This window comes from Lissotriton helveticus, chromosome 1_1, assembly GCF_964261635.1.
Source record: "Lissotriton helveticus chromosome 1_1, aLisHel1.1, whole genome shotgun sequence".
Classification (NCBI taxonomy): Eukaryota; Metazoa; Chordata; class Amphibia; order Caudata; family Salamandridae; genus Lissotriton; species Lissotriton helveticus.
In genome coordinates, this window is record NC_136057.1 from 34001686 (window position 1) to 34019216 (window position 17531).

The following is a 17531-nucleotide window of genomic DNA, read 5'->3' on the forward strand; positions in this document are numbered from 1 at the left end:
TGTTACGGGATCTGTTCAGAGGTGTTTGTCAGGGGCTATATTGGCAGAGATTCTTCTTGTATTTATTTGTCACACGATGCTTTAGGGTGTTACGGGATCTGTTCAGAGGTGTTTGTCAGGGGCTATATTGGCAGAGATTCTTCTTGTATTTATTTGTCACACGATGCTTTAGGGTGTTACGGGATCTGTTCAGAGGTGTTTGTCAGGGGCTATATTGGCAGAGATTCTTCTTGTATTTATTTTTCACACGATGCTTTAGGGTGTTACGGGATCTGTTCAGAGGTGTTTGTCAGGGGCTATATTGGCAGAGATTCTTCTTGTATTTATTTGTCACACGATGCTTTAGGGTGTTACGGGATCTGTTCAGAGGTGTTTGTCAGGGGCTATATTGGCAGAGATTCTTCATTTGATGACAGTGTGAGTGCAGATTTTGGAGGTAGAGAAGATGTTTTCCATGGGAGGCTTAGGCATCATGCACTGTACTGCAGTTTGTGAGATGGATATCAGAGTGGTGACATTCTCATGTTTCTGTAAGCACACTCTGCCTTGCAATTGATTGCCTTGATTCTTTGCCATTTTTGTATTTGTGAATTAAATAGGCACACCCCGGATGAAGCTGCAGTGGCCCGTGTTTAAACTTGTGTAAGTTAAATGAAGTGTTTCACCTGTAGAAGTGGTCCACATTTCTTCAGCATGGAAAATTGTTGATATATGTTTTTAATCTCAGAATTTATCTGGGGGACAAAAGATATTTCAGTATCACACAAGATTGCTCGATTGGTCTCAATTGTGTCTTGTACTTGTGAATGGTAGTAATGAGTTGGTGTTAACATATATTCAAAGATAAGACCCTCTGCTTTCCCCCCTTCAGGTATAGGCTGCTTTCCTTCATGAAGAAAATGTGTTATAGACCTTTATTCTTGTTACACTAATCAACAAAGTCCCTCACTATCTGGGGAACAGCGTTTACAACGCAACTTTTTTTTTTATTAAAGAACAACGCAACTTTTACAACGCTGTGCCTTTACGACGCAACTTTTACAATGCAAGTCGTTACAACGACTTGCGCTGGGGGGCGCTGGATAGTGAATAGTTTAATTTACTATCCAACTCCTTCCCTACTATCCACGGGGACTGGAGTTGGAATAGTAAATTAAACTATTCACTATCCAGCGCCCCCCAACGCAAGTTGTTGTAACGACTTGCGTTGTAAAAGTTGTGTCATAAAGGCATGCTTTGTAAATGCATGCGCCGTAACGACATACATCCTCACTACCCAGAGTAAGATCTGGGTGTTGTCTGCACACATCTGGAAATGTATGTGGTAGACATTGACGCATTGGCATCCACAGAAATTGTCTCAGGGGGGCATAAGTTTAACATCATCCATCCTCCGACATGATGTGCGCCAGGTGGGGCACAAAAAACACAGGGGCACAGGAGGAGACATGGGGTGCATGAAGCCGCACATGTTCCCTTACGCCTTAGGTTTGTTGTGCCACAGACATTTCTTTCTTTTGTAGCCTTTGGAAGATATCACACCTTCTAGCAGGTGGCAAAGAAAAAAGTAGAGCTGCAGGCAGGAGCGGCTCCTGGCCAAAGGTGAAAAAGCTCAGGCAAGCAAAGGGTTGAGAAACCTAATTCAAAAGGTTAATGGAAGAATCAATCTGCCATGTTATCACTATTGAATGCACCACATTATTCATACACACATGATCAAGGCACTATAGCTGAATTATAAAAATAAACATGTAGGGGCATATTTACAGGCCCCTTGCGCTACTCGCGAGTCACTTTTTTGTGACGCACCGGCGGCGCAGTGTGGTGCTCCATAGCTACGGGGACATATAAAGCCACACTGCGTTGCTTTTCGTGACCTTGTAAATACGGCCCCTTTTCATGCAGCACTTTGCGTGCATTCTGACGCATTCCTAGATTTACAACGTTTCGTAAACCTCAGAATATGTCAGAATCCTAAGCCTCCGCCTGGGCGGCGTAAGGAGGCGCAACAAGGAGAAATACTTTTATTTCTCCTCGTTTTTCCTCGTTTTTTCCTCTTTCTATTCGTACTGCATCCTGCAGCAGACATAGAGAGAGTAAAAGACTTCTCTTGATTGTTTTTGTGCTGGAAGGTGTCCCTTCCTTCACAAAAATGATCATCCCCGCAATCAGCGCCTGCATTAGTGTATGGCAGCCAATTGTGCGCCAGCACAGGGGAGAGCTCAGGAAAACATCATATTGTTGTAAATATGACATATCATTTTGCTCGGAAAGTAATGCCGTGTGGCGCAGCCAAATGCATTGCAGCACCGCACTGCGTTACTTTGTCGTAAAAATTGCCCGTAGAATCCACATTTGGTGTTGACATGCACAAACAAATGGCAATTACAACATATGACAAATGTATATATTTGAAAATGTATTAGCTTAAATATATCAAAATATATACAGTTAAATATATTAAATAAAATAACAAGTGTTCTCATTCAACTTGGAAAATAAAACATATAAACTTAAACTGTATAACTGTTGCAGGTCAGAAACCGAAAACATCTACTCTCTTGCTCAAATTTAACAATCACATTTTTCAATAAGTAGTTTTATACATTTTTTGTTCACTGGTTGGTGATCTCGAAAAAGAAACTGTAAACATCTGTAGTCAATTACTTTTTCAATCAGCTGTGTTTTCATAAATTTTTGCTCGATATCTGCTCATTATGCATAAACACGATAAGCGATCATGTGCCATTGTTGACCACAACCAGATTTTCACCCTTCTCATTGTGCTGAAAGGCCTTTCCACTGGACAAGTGGTCACTGTTAATGTGAGAGCAATGAGAATTGCTTGCTGGACTGACGGAAATAAATCTGCATGGTTTAGCAAATCAAGAAATCCATTGTCAAACTGCTCATCCTTCGTTGAACAGATCTGAAACCATGTGACTGCTTCGCCTTCCAAGTTTTCACTGTTGTTAAATTTCTCTGATGTTTGCAATCTGGCATTTGTATTGCTCATGTGTTATTTTTGCCATGTGTTTTGGGTAAAGAGAGAACAGACTGAAATTGTTCATGTTTCCATTGCCAAACCAGCTTTCTAATGATGCAATCATAGAGTCCATGTATGGCACATGGATAGACTAGCGATAGTGTTCTTCCACAGAAGAGGAACCAAAATTAGAATAAAATACTTGCCGGCCACACTGTTCCGGGAACACAAAGTCCAATTTTCAATTTTTCTGCCATTGTTTGAACATTTATAAAAAATTCCTTATATTGCTCTTCCGATTTTTGTCTGTGATCACAGAACACAGTCAAAAGGTCTTGCACGTGATTACACACCCTGAGGATTTCAAGCTGAACAGTTTGGAGAGCCTGGCTTATAGATTCCAATCTTGATGAGTATTTTGAAATTATGGACAAGCAGAAGAGAAGGCTCACTGTGCTTGAGGAACATTGCAATTGATATGCATCCTGACGTGTTCTCCCTGATGTTGTAGTTACCAGTAAGCATAATTGCTTCAAAATATCTTCAAAGTTTGAGCTAAAAATTCTGAAGCTCTTGTATTTTACAGTCCATCGTGTTTCACCCAGCAATGGCACATTGGGAACAAGAGATCTTCTTTTTGGACACTCACGAAAAAACTTGATGGTTTTCACTGTACCAATAGAATTCCGTAAATCAGGAATAGCATTCAGGTCATTAACAAGCAAATTAAGTTATGTGCAGCATAGTGAGCAAAAGCAGCTTTAGAATTTCTTCTCGTTATTATGTTTTGAATGCCATCTTCCTTTCATGCCATTGTTGAGCATCTATCATACCCTTGCCCACAAAGTTTTATCCAAATTTAGAACATGTATCCATAATCCTATTTGCAATTGAGATACCTTCCATTTCTTTTAAGGTTGCAAATCGAAGGAACTCTTCTTTGATGCAGCTACGGTGCTACTTGTATCTACAAAACGTACTCCAAGTGACATCTGTTCTTTTACGGACAAGTCAGCACTTTCATCAGCAATGGTTGAAAGTCTATTTGACCTATTGACTAAGGAAACTAGATCTTCTATTAATGTTCCTTCACGTGATGTAATCAATTCATGTTCATGTCAAACTGATGTATAACGTGCATTAACGGGTGCATTTATGTGAAATTGGCACAGACTTTGCACATTTCCGGTTGTACTTTCTTTTCCCACGTACAGCAATGTCATGTGTGCCACAAAAAAAATAGTAGACAAAACTGGAAATCATTTTTTCCAATTTTCTTTAACTTGCCTTTTCACAACACTGTCTATTTGGCAAACAATACTTGTTTCTGGTTTCTTTCTGATCACCAAAAAGTGAGCTGCATCCACTTGTGAGTTTTTATGCCAATATGATGAAACATGCTTGCATGCACTTTCATGGAAGTCTTTATATTTAGTGAAAGGCAGAGATATGAATGGTCCTTGTGTCCCACGATAAACTGGCTGTGAAAAACTGCTTACTTTTTCCTTTGCCCGATTTTTCTGAGTGCTTTTCCTCATTACAGGGAAAAAAAAGAAAAGAAGCACTACTATTACGAGGCAAATTCTGGCCACGTAATGCTCGTATCAATGCTCAGCGGTTTCTCTTTTTCTAAATTGCTCTCTCCTGCTCTTTGTGTCTCGCTCTTTCTTTAGACACTGAGTCTCACTGTGTTTCTCACTCCTTTGTTCTTTCTAGCTATCTCACTTTATTTTGTCTCTCCTATTTTTTCTATTATGTGCTCCTTCTCTCTCCCCAGCTTCCTTTTTCCATCCATGTTAGTTTGTCTCTATTTTTCTCTATCCCTTTTACTCTTCCTTTCTCTGGCTTGCTCACTCTCACCCTTGCATGTCTTGCTTTATAATCTTTCACTTAAGCTTAAATTAAGAGCCATAATACCTATGTGGCAGCCTACTGCAATGAAAGACTGTTACTAGTTGACCAACCTGTTGGTGCCATGCACTGTTCACTAGGTATAAATACCCAAGTCTCGTGTGAGACGAACTTTCAAAACATGACAATGCTTCCTATTTGCATAATCATAATTACTTCATGATAATACATCATAATTCCCAAATGATATATGTTGATATTTACACATTTACAACCTCAATGTTATGACTGTACATGTGTCAGTACATAAACACAAAATAATCATTAGTTCAAATTTGCCCGATGCATTTCGGGACTGTGGAGTCCCTTCGTCAGGGGCCAACCTATAAAGAGAACAAATTATAAATACTCATGACTACATTGATTAGATATAATTATTATACAAGGTAGCGTCTTAACCCAACAAATCACCCGCTGTAATCAAACATTGTGCACTGGTGATTAGCTCAAGCTCAGCTCCTATTAGCCTAATTTTCAAATTGCCAAATGCCTTAGGCAGCAAATACACAACTTGGATAATGGATTAGATGCAGCAGGTCAGCCAGGGGCCAAAAAGTGCTTTGAGCCAGTGAGTGAACGGAACAGGGGACCTGTTGTGCAGAGTGCAGCTGCAGCACACAGCACATGCTGCCTCTTACTCTATCTGAACTCTTCTGTCTGCGGCGTGAGCCTGCACTCTATGCTGGAGGTCATGGGAGTGCAACTGGAGGTCAAACCATTATTGGTCCGACTCAGGAGTCAGGAGACCTGAGGCGGCTCTCATTGGTAGCGTAGTGCTCAGCTACCAATGACAGTAGTCTACCACTGATAGCTGCCTGCCCCCAGGAAATACCCACACACCCATGGCCCGGACTGAGGTCAGACTCAGAGTGGTCCGACTCAGGAGTCGGGACTCGTGAGGCAGCTCTCATTGGTAGCGTAGCACTCAGCTACCAATGACAGTAGGCTACCACTGGTGACCCAGACAGTTTTTGGCACATTGGCGCCAAACTACTAGACTAATAGTGCTACAGCAGCTGTAGTGTTATGCTGTACTGCATTGTGTAAATCCACCAGACTACCACCTGCCACTGTCAGGCAGCCAGTGAGTGACCCAGCGGCGAGTGATACGAGGGGGCAAGCACCCCTGTTTGACCCCTCCTATGGACACCCAAGATTGTTTGACATGTGAAGTTAGTTCTTCCCCATGCCAGTTCAAACTTAAACCAAATTCTTTTTAATGTTATCAGGTTTTTGTTAAATCATTTGTTGACCATATTTGTTGTCCTCCACTGGAAAGACCTGATGATATTAAGTGTAACCAAGATATATGTGGACGTGTTGTCCAGCTATATATGTGGATGTGTGCACCAATTAAGAGAAGCCCAAAATCTCCATGTTTTCCTCAAAACAAGATACTTGTTGATTCACTTTTGAATGAATCCACAAGTTAAGGTTACCCATATTCTAGAGCCTTGTTAGAGTAAATTTGTAGTTTTAAGGTGAGGGCTTCTTCCAGGAATTATGTTATTTTTTTGGGGTGTTTATTAATTTCTAGTGAAGTTTTGGGGAAATAAATAACATGAGTAATAAGGAAAACGGACACCACCCTCATTCTTGGGATGTTTGAGCAACACGAGAATGTTTATTATTCCATAAACATTTAGTGCAGAGTGAATTCATTTGAGAGAAATAAGAAAGGGGAATCTTAAAAAGTAACATAGACAATGTATAAAGGACATGTGGAACAATCATCTTGATAGTATCCAACCTTCCCCACCTTGATAGGTGGAGACCACAAGGAAAGTCATTTTTTTGTGCGATTGTTAAGGCACTAAACGTACAACTAATTGTGTTGGAAACAGAAGAGGAAACCCAAATTCCAAGATATTTTATTTTGGTAGGACACCAGGTAAAATCAGTATTAGCAAACATATATTGGTAACATGGAGAATTTAAGGGAAATATTTTAGTTTTGGAGAAGTTCAGTTTATATCCAGAAATGCTAGAGTATAAATGAATTTCATGTAAAAAGGGAGATAAGGAGGAGAGGGGATTGGACATATACACCAAAATAGCATTAGCAAAAACCGACAGTTTAGTTTCAGTGGAATTATGTACAAAACATGCCTGAGATGAGTGGGTTAACACGGATGCCTTCAAGGAAAGGTTCTAAACATAAAGCAATTAGCAGAGGGGAAAGAGGACAACCCTGCCAAGTACCTCTATGTAGCTGAAAATATTGGGGAAAATGATTAATAACAAAAATAGTAGCACGTGGAGCAGAGTATAATAACTTACAAATGAAATGATATTAGGGCCAAACCATACCATCGAAGAGTAGTAAATATAAATTGCCAGTTAATATGATCAAAGGCCTTTCCGGCATGAACAACAATGCAGCTAGAGGAGATTGATGTTTTCTACCGAAAGCAATAACATTAGAAAAAAAACTTTCTAGCATTATCAGTAGCCAGTCTGCCCCTTGACAAAACCAGATTGATCAGTGTTGACCAATAACAGAACAATAGTCTCAAGATGAGACGCAAGGATTTTGGCAAATACTTTGCAATCATAATTGATTAATGAAATAGGATTATAATTTTTACATAGTGAGTGGTCTTTATCAGTTTTGGGAATAAGGACAATCAAGGCTTCTAGAAAGGGAACGGGTGGCCGTAGATTCTGCAAGAAAAGAGTGTAAAAGTTCAAGTAGTGTAGGAGCAAAAATGGAGCAGAAAGCGGAAAACATTTGAACAGAAAGGCCATCAGGACCAGGAGCTTTGGCTTTTTTTAAGGTTCGGATGGCATCCATTATTTTCTGGAGCGTTATCTCAAGTTCTAATAGATCAAATTTATCAGGTAAAGATCGGTTTAGGTAGGCCACTAAAAAGGTTTGTAAATTTTGTTCTGAGGGGTTAGTGTCATCAGAGTACAATGACTGGTAATATTCTTGAAAAGTGGTAGAAATATTTGCGTCACGAGATACCGTTCTGTTGGTATGTTCATTTAGAATGGGACACTGCTGAAAACAGAAAGACACCATTTATTCAATAAACATGTAACATATACATAAAGTAAACAGAAAAAAAGAAGATTAATCAAACAGTACAAAAAAGAGAGTAAAAAAGAACTAGTAGGAGAGGGAGAAAGAGTGATAGTTAGATAAAGCGATAGATCAAGGCAAGATCTAAGATGAAGCGTAAAAGAGATATGCATGGGACGCAACAGTACCAAGAGCAAGAAGAGCAGCAGAGGGAGAGAAACTAAGATATGAAGGAGATAACAGCCATATACCAATATTTTAGAGAGAGGTAAGAAGAACAAGAATTTGTTAGAAGAAATTAGGAGCACAGGGAAGGAGTATCAACAGAGTGTTGTGAGGTACTTTGGAGAAAAGATTTTAATTTCACAGGATAATCAAAGGAGCGTTTAACACCCTTATGAGTAATTTTACATAAACAAAGATGCAATATGCCATAACGGATATGTTATTGTCTCATTAGCGGATGAAGAGCAAGACATTATTTACTTCTTGCATTGGTGGTATTAGAGAGATCAAACTGGAGTGACCAGACCATATAAGACGACGTTTCACTTTTTCTGCCTTCAACACACGGATGAGATCTGTAAATTCCAAAAATAACATTATAATACCTCTGGGTCAGGTAGACTGGGTTGGAAACGACCAAGACAATTTGCACTTTGAATGTTCAATGGAGAATCATGTTGAAGGACCAAAAGCTCAGGCAGGAACTTCTACAAGAAGATAAGAAGGTCCAGGCCTTCCAAAGTTTCTGGTAGACCATAAAACTGCAGGTTATTACTCCTATTTCTATTTTCAAGATCCTTACTATGCAATTTGAGACATTGGATCTCTTGTTCCAAGATAGGAATCTTGGTAGTAGCATCATGTAAATCACTTATACGTTGCTCCATGTCAAACAGCTTTCCTTCTATAGTGATCCATCTATCCTCAATGTGTTGAGGTTTTTCATTAGTAGCAGAGATGTGGGTTATAACCCCCTCACCTCATCAAGGATAGTATCAAGAACAGGGTTATGAAATAACAGAATGGGAGAGGGAGGGTCATTATTCATCCGCTTAGGTTTTGGACCGGAAGAGGAATGCTTAGCAGAAGCTAAAGGATCACTGGCCGTTTTTATGTGACAAAGAGGACGATGTATCAGCTTTGGTGACGGTCTGAGCCTGCCCATATGCTGTATGAACAACACTTAATAGCCCAATATCCTGAGCAAAGAAGGCATTCACAAATACTTAAAAGTTCAGCATGAGAAAACCGTAGCAATGTTTTTATAGGAAATGCTGTGAGACTACAGTAAAAAAGCATTGTAAATGGCATTTATAAGGGAAAAGAGCCATTTGAATAAAGAAAGTGCCATTATAAGCGAAAATAGTGCTAAAAAAGGCATGAGAGGAGGGAAAAAAAGAAGAAAATAAAAATTGCCTGGCATTTAATTGTTGAAACGCCGGTTCTCCTCAGCAGAGGGCATAAGACATGAATGTTAATGTTACTGCAATTTGTATAGAACAACAGCTGCCCCAGCAAAGGGGCGTCCCGGCGCTGACAGCAGAGCAGCTGACATGGAGGGTGGAGTAAGGCACAGGCTACACAGTGGGAAACAGGTATGTTTTAGTGGCCTTCCTGAATTCTAAGTGGTTGGTGAGGCTCCGGATGTGGGACAGCAGTGAGTTCCAGAGGTGGGCCGCCCTGCTGGGGAAGGAGTGGCCTCCCGCCCGCACTCTCCGAGACCTCGGAACCCCCACCAGGTGTTGACCTATTGAGCTGAGCTGACATGTGGGGACGTAGGGGGTAACTAAGTTGGCCAGGATGCTGGGGGTGTTAAATTTCAGGGCTTTAAAAGTGATGCAGCGGGCCTTGAATTCCATTCTCCTGGCCACCAGCAGCCAATGCAGTCGACGGATGGTGGCTGACACAGGGTAGGACCTACGCAGTCCAATCAGGGATCTAGCTGCTGCGTTCTGGGCCCATTGTAGCCGCGCAATATTGGCCTTATTAGATCGTAAATACAGAGAGTAGGCATAATCCAATTGGGACATTATAGATGCCTGAATGATGGTCTGACGTGTGGGTGGGTCAAAGAAGCCCAGTAGGGTCTAAGCCCCCTTGAGAGTCCAAAGCAAGTACCTGCTACCTTTTTGGTTTGAACTTGATAGCTAAGGGATGAGTCCAACCAGTGTCAGTGTAGGAGTGGCGCTAAAACCACACCTCAAACAGCAGAAAGGGCCCTCAATGGCGTCCCCACAAGACTGTCTGCAGTTGCTTGCCCCATTTCTGAAAGCTAACAGATCTTTCCTGGTGTAGGTCGGCCCACCTTTGGTGAAAGGGGCAGCGTGTCTGGCGTCTGGCGACAAACTGGCACGGACGGGTGCAGACGGGCTTACTTTGGCGCGCCGCTGGCACGCCCACTGCACGCGTCCCCTATGCTTCCGCGCCATTTCCCCCCTTTCACTGGGCTGGGACAAAGTTTTCCTGAAGCCTAGACCGTCACCCTACTCAAAATGGTGGGGGAGTCGGCAAACAGGAAGTGAGTATCTCCAGTCACGCCTCTCTCCACTCAATCAGCGCACTAAAGACTGCGGTGGACCGGGAAGGGACTGTTCGATGCTGGTCCCCTAAATCAGAGTCAGTAAGTAAACAGTTGTGCAAAGCGCAAGATGTATCTTTTCCTTTTTATCCTTTTGTTTTGTTTTTGAGCAGCAGAATCATGTAATGGCTGCTGCTGCATCTGAGGAGGCAAACTCTCCACTGCAGCTCTGGGTCGGGAAACTAGGCAGAAATGGTCAGAGCAGCTCAAAATGCCGCTCTGAACGTCAAGGACATCGTAGTAGTGAGCAGCTGCCCCAAAGGACAACAGAAAGGCTGCAGACAAAGGAAAGAGCTCCTCGTTCGAGCGCAGCTCAGTCAAACACTGCGATCTTCTCCGGCATGCAGACCATGGCCCCGGAATAATATGTTATATCTTGGGCTTCTATAAGTTACAGCTACAATGAATGATGTGTTGACATTGGTAGCAGAGATAGATATTCTATTAAGCAGCATTTGTTACAGGGAATTTCCGCAAGTTAAATGTTTTTAATGAATAGCTGAACCACCTCCTCACTTCCTAGATTACCAGCAAAGAAAGTGTACCAGTAGTTGTCTTTAGCTGGACTACTTTAGAATGACGGTGCACCGTTGAATGACTTTAGTCCCAACAAGTTATTTTTTCAGATCACATTAATAGAGATCATTAGTTTAAATTTCATTTTATGTTCAGATGATTGAATAGGAAGACAGGATTTGAATGCAATTTATCTAGAGATGAGCTTGAGGTGATATTTTGAACTTCCTACTGACATTGATTTAGATTTTTTTTGATAAAGCAAATAGTTTACATAAGATCAATGGCACTGCATTTTTGTAAGATCAGATTGATTTTGTATGTTTCCGATAACTGAGGAGGGTGTTTGATTTTCTAGATGTACAAAAGGAACCCAAAAAATAAGCATCAGAGGGAAGGAGACAATGACAGACAGCTCAACAACCTTCATAAATCAGTCTCTTGACCACATGGGGCATTCACATGGTTCAGACTCTTGATGACAGCATTGGACGTGATAGTTTTGAGGTCTTCACAACTCTAGAGCTCTGTGAGTCCTCAAAGTATTAAGATTATTTTACATTTACATAAAATATTAACACCATTTTCTAAGATAATTTCTGTCTGAAAGCTTTACTCAGGGCTCTTCTGAACTCCTGGTTTCTCAGAGTGTAAATAATGGGGTTGAAGATAGGAGTTCCCACGGTGTAGAGGAGTGAGAGCGCTTTGTTGAGTGTGAGGACGTGACCTCCTGCTGGCAGCATGTACATTACAATAAGGATCGTAAAGTAGGTGATGACCACCACCAGGTGGGAACTGCATGTAGAGAAAGCCTTGCTCCTTCCTGTGGACGTTGGGATCCCCAGTATGGCGGAGATAATTTGCACATAGGAGACGATGACCAACAGAAATGGAAGTGACAATACAATAAAGGCGAAAATAAAGGCTTCCATCTCGACTAGCCAGGGATCCGAGCATGCTGCTTTGGTAAGTGGTATTAAATCGCAAAAAAAGTGATCAATTTCGCCACAATGTGGAAACTTCAATTGACATAGCAAAAAAATAGTGACAGACGCAACCATCAGACCAACTGACCAACTACTTGAGGCAAACTGAAGGCAAACCCACCGGTCCATGAGTCTTGTGTAGTGCAAGGGGTGGCATATGGCTGCGTATCGATCATAGGCCATCACTGAAATAAGGAAGCACTCTGTGCAGGTCAGCCATCCAAAGACAAAGAATTGTATGAGGCATCCAGAGAAAGAAATCACTAAACCCTGAGTTAATAGGCCTCCAAGGAGAGTGGGCACAATACAACTGGTGTAGCAAATTTCCAAGCATGACAGATGAGCCAGGAAGAAGTACATGGGGGAGTGGAGTTGACTTTCAACAGACACTGTGACAAGGATCAGAAGATTGGTGCCCATCGTCAACACGTATGTGGTGAAGAAGGTCAGGAAGAGAGACGGCTTCAGCCAGGGAAGGACTTGGAATCCGAGCAGCATGAATTCTGGGGAGCTGGTAGCATTATCCAAACAATCTATCTTTGTGGGCCTCATCATCTAAAAAGAGATAAATGAAGAACATATTAATGCAACAACAAATATCATGTTCACAAAATATTAAATATGTGAACTTAAGCTCCAGTGACTTCTGTTGCACATTGGGTCAAGTGCAATGATTGTACTTTCTGAAGTCAGTCCAGTTATATTAGGAACCATGAAGTTAAACACATCAGACAATGAATTGCTTAAAATCATAAGATACATACTCCCACATGCATCCTCCCGGCCGTTTGCGAATTCTAAATTGCGAAAAATAGCAAATCGCAATTTAGAATTCGCAAAACGGGATGCATGAATATTTTCTAATAATATTAGCGATTCGGTAAAATGCGAATTTTTTACCGAATCGCTAATTTTGTGCTAATTCTAATTTGCTAATTCGCATTTCCCATTGATTCCTATGGGCCAAAAGGCCCATAGGAATCAATGGGAATTGCAAATTCGCAAATTAGAATTCGCATAATCTTCATGCATTCCATGGGTGCAGGGGGGGGTCCAGAGGACACCCCCTGCACCCCTGAAATGTATTTTTAAGTGGATGTTTCACACACACATGTCCTATGGACATGTGTGTCTGTAACATGCAAGTTTTAAAAATGCATTTTTTTGCTTTTTTAACAATTTTCGCAAATTAACACGAGGATCAACCTTGTGTTAATTTGCACTTCCAATTTTCAAATTCGCAAATTAAAAAAAAATAATGCATTGCATTTAAGGAATCGCACAAATGCGATTCCTTAAATGCATTCGCATTTTTTAGAAATGCTAAAAAATGCGAATTGTGCACAAAAGTTTGATGCATCCCAAAAACAGTTTTTGCATTCGCAAACGGACGATTTTTCCAAATCGCACCGTTTGCGAATGCAAAAAACGTTGATGCATGTGGGCAATAACTCCTGCTGGCATGAATTCAAGCATTGCAATCTTAAAATTCAAACACATGAGGGCAACCTTTTTTTATTTTTTATAATTTGTTTATTTGCATTTTCCAAAGAAATGACATACAAAAAGAATAACAATATAGAAAACAGTCGGTCAGGATCATGATTTACATAGTCTGCGGCAGCACAAGGAACACATATCGATCAATAGGAAAATCCCCAGTGGCTAGTATGTGTAGTGTGTGTAGTGTAGTTGAGCTTATATAGCGCACAGCTACCCGCAGTGGGTTTCCCGGCGCTTGCTTAGGGAACCCTTCCTGATATTCCCCTGTGAGATAGCAGGGTATCCACAAGGTGAAAGTCAGGCATCCCGCCGCGAGGGGCCGTTGTGGAGATTAAGCAAGCTGTTGCCCAGAGTCGCAGAGTGTGAACCCGTGAGTCGAGGAGGCACCGGGGCGAGAATTGTCGAGTCCGTGGAATTTTTAGCCCAAGACCCGCCGAGGCGGGGAATTGAACCCTGGTCCAGGACCGATCTCAGCTTCCGGGTCTGCCGCCTCTAACACCTGAGCCACACTTCTCCACTATCTAACAAAAAACCCATGGAGTGCAGCCACATCTACACTGCTGGTTTTGACCTTTCAGCAATCGTCATGAGCATGCAGTGGCTACCGTTGTAGAAAAAGGGGTCAGGCAGATCAGGTCGATTACCCCTTTTCAAGGTTTGCCCGGCGTTAGCCGCCTCTCACCCAACTCACGGTTACCAAATAAAGAGGCAGGCGCTGGAGACTGGAAGGCAGGAAAACAGGAGTTTATTCCGACGGAGCAGAATATGTCAAATCAGACAACAGGGTATCTTCTCGAGGTGCTCTAACCGCATCTCTGAGGCCTGGCCTCTTATACACAGGTTTATGGCTTTATTATATTTATGACATCCGTGGTATTGCTTTGAAGTTCAAAAAGGCATCTTTGGAATCCCCGGTCCAGGCCCGTTCTCACACATATCTACAGTAGATGTCCCCACCCAAATCTCAGCATGATGGCCATCGCGCAGCTGGTCATTCCGCTGGGAACAGGAATGTGGGCGAACGATCGGATCTAGGGGTGTGAAGGCATTGATTAATCCCCGCTCCTTTGATGTGGGGCGATTCCATACAGTAAGGGGCAATAAACTGCATCTGTTGAGCTAGGTGATGGCCTGGGGTCAGGCCGGACAATCGGGCAGGGAGGAAGAGGTTGTCAAAAGGGCCTGTTCTATGAATGAGATGAAAGAGTGAGGGGGGGGTTCAGCACAGGATGTGGCTCGGAGACAGGGTCGCGCTGGAGGTGCGTTTATGACCCAAGCAGGAGAGACCGGGGGTTGTCGGGGATGCTTGCGAGGCCGGGGAGTGAGGGGGAGAGAGAGACGCTGGCTATCGGGAGTGGGCAGAGAGGCCATGGCAATCAAAATGGTTGCTGCTTACGCGCACGTATGGATCTGAAAAGGACAAGATGGCGCCGATAATGTTTACGCCACAATCCAGATTTTAACAGTCCTCCCTTTTCAACATATCTAGCCAGCTTGTCAATTTATGTCTATCCCCATTATATTAAGTATTTCGATATCATACAAAGCTTTCATACGTTCAGCTTCGAAATTCGGAGTCTTAGGGCACATGCAGTTAGTAATGAGTGAACACAAAGGTGGCAAGCATTGAATACCTAGGCAACACCCACACAGTACCACAACCGGTATCAATATAAATGTAAACAACCTCCATCCCCAGTCCTTCAAAGTACCCCAAAACCAGCCCCCAAGCGACCATCCTTCTTGCTCCTGGTAAACCTCTGAGGAAAGTCTGTGGAGGTGCTCGATTGCTTTGTAGACTGAGGGCGAGTTATCTGGCACGTAGGTGCAACAGCTGGATCCGATGATGCGGCATGCTCCTCCACGGTCAGCTAGAACCACATCCTGAAGCTCGGCCGTATTGTTAGTGAGGATGCCAGCCGTGATGTTCATGGTCGTTTCTACTGCCTGGGTCAGGTGTCGGATGGCGCGGCTGTTTGCCATTGGGCCCCACAGAGGAACAAGTCCCTTCACTGCATCCAGGAACTGTGCTCCGGTGGAGTCGGCTTGTTCAATGTCTCTTGCGCGCTTCTGCCGGTGATGGTTTGCTGGGGCCACGTACGTTGGAGGGAGAATGAAGGCGATGTAGCAAGTACCCCCCTAACCTTTTGGAAGCCAGGTGTAAGCTTTGGTGCCACAAACAAAGTACATATTCGGAGAAGCAACAAAGGAGGGGGGATCAATTGAGTCCAATGTTCTGGTGATGTGGCAGGAACTGTGACCCACCAGCTGTGTTCCCAGGCCTTCGAGGCACACGAGGCCCGTGACATTGATAACAGACAGAGCCACAGTCAGAGTGGCAGCAGTTCGTTTCCGTAGGTAGGAGAAGGTGGGTCTGGCTGGATTATGGAACACCTGCATTTTAACTCGTTCCTTGGCAGGGATGTCCATACGGAAGGAGGAACCAGAGGTCAAAGGACAAAAGGGAGCAGATGTCCTCCCGGTTTTGTTCAGCCAGAACCCATGGTAGAAGTGTGACACTGTTTGACCAGAAGTGGCGTTGTCCTTGTAGCTCTCTTGCAAGAGGATCAACCAGGCAAGGCAGGAGCCGTGAACTGAGAAAGGGGAAGGGATGAAAGGGATGGAGTGTCCGGTGGCATGCGGGAGCAACCCGCAGATCCAGCAGTTTGTGGCGTTGGCGGCAAGGTTGTGTTGGTGCAACAGTTGCACGAAGGAATTGTTCCAGAACTCCTTACGCCTTTCTCGGAGCTGAGGCGAAAGGGAGATCAGGTGATGCTCTTTCATAGTGGTTGGCTGTGCAGTGGTCAGCAATATTTGATGAGCGGGTGCGCTCTCTTCCACGATCCAGAAGGAAGTCATGAGGAGGAGGCAAAAGAGGAGGACAATGAAAAGGGCAATTGTCTTTGATTTGTGCATACTGTCAGTCTTTGGGTTCCTGTAGTGGGTATTTCCGGTTGCTTCCATCACCTTCTTATCTGGCGCTTCCATCATCTTCGAGGTGCTCGGTAGTGGACAGAACCGCAGACTTCGTTTAGCTTCTCTCCGGGTAACCCTTGGTTGTGTTTAGGCTACCGTTCTGAGATTCAACTTAGTCCTTGGTCTACTTAGCCGAAGCTCCCTCCTTTCGACGCAGGAAATACCCTTCCCTGGATGGCACAGTGGGATCAGAGAATTTTGCAAGTTCGAGTGCCTCGGTATCAGGATAATAGTTCAGTGATGGCCGGTCTTTGTTCAGGAGCTCTTCTTGGGTGCTGACGTTTTCTGTCGTGGCCAGGGTCGAGGAGACCTTCTTACAGTGGTGTGCATGCAGCCAGTGCCGTTTCCCCTCCACTCGAAGAGCCGTCCGGGTGGTGATCAGTACTTGCCAGGGGCCCGTCCACCGGGGTTCCAGACTCTTTGCCCGTTGGAAATTTCGGATCAGCACATAATCCCCCGGTTGGATATCGTGACCCGGACCCCTGGAAGCATCAGGGATGGCCTGCTGCACCTGCTGATGAATGACAGACAATGTTTTAGTCAATTTGCACAAGTAATCAGACAGTAGGACATCCGGGACGTCGTGAATGGAGGTCGGTTTAGGGGCAGTCCAGAGGTTCATCGGTCGCCCAAATACAACCTTGTAGGGGGTCAAATGGTGCTTAGTGGGAGTGGAGCGCATCGATAGCAATGCCAGTGGGAGGGCATCTGGCCATTTAAGTCCTGTGGTGGCCACTATCTTCGACAGTTTTAGTTTCAGTGTGGCGTTGTGTCGCTCAACTAAGCCAGCAGATTGGGGGTGAAAGACTGCATGAAACCTCTGTTTTACACCCAACCCTTTCAAGATTAGTTGGATAACTTCAGCTATGAAGTGGGGGCCGTTGTCGCTCCATAGAATTCGACAAAGACCGTAGCGAGGGAAAAACTCTTTCAGTAGTAGCTTGGCAGTGGTAATGGCAGTGTTATCACGGGTTGGATAGGCTTCCACCCATTTGCTGAAGGCACACACAATGACTAATACATACTTCAGGCTTTGGCATCTTT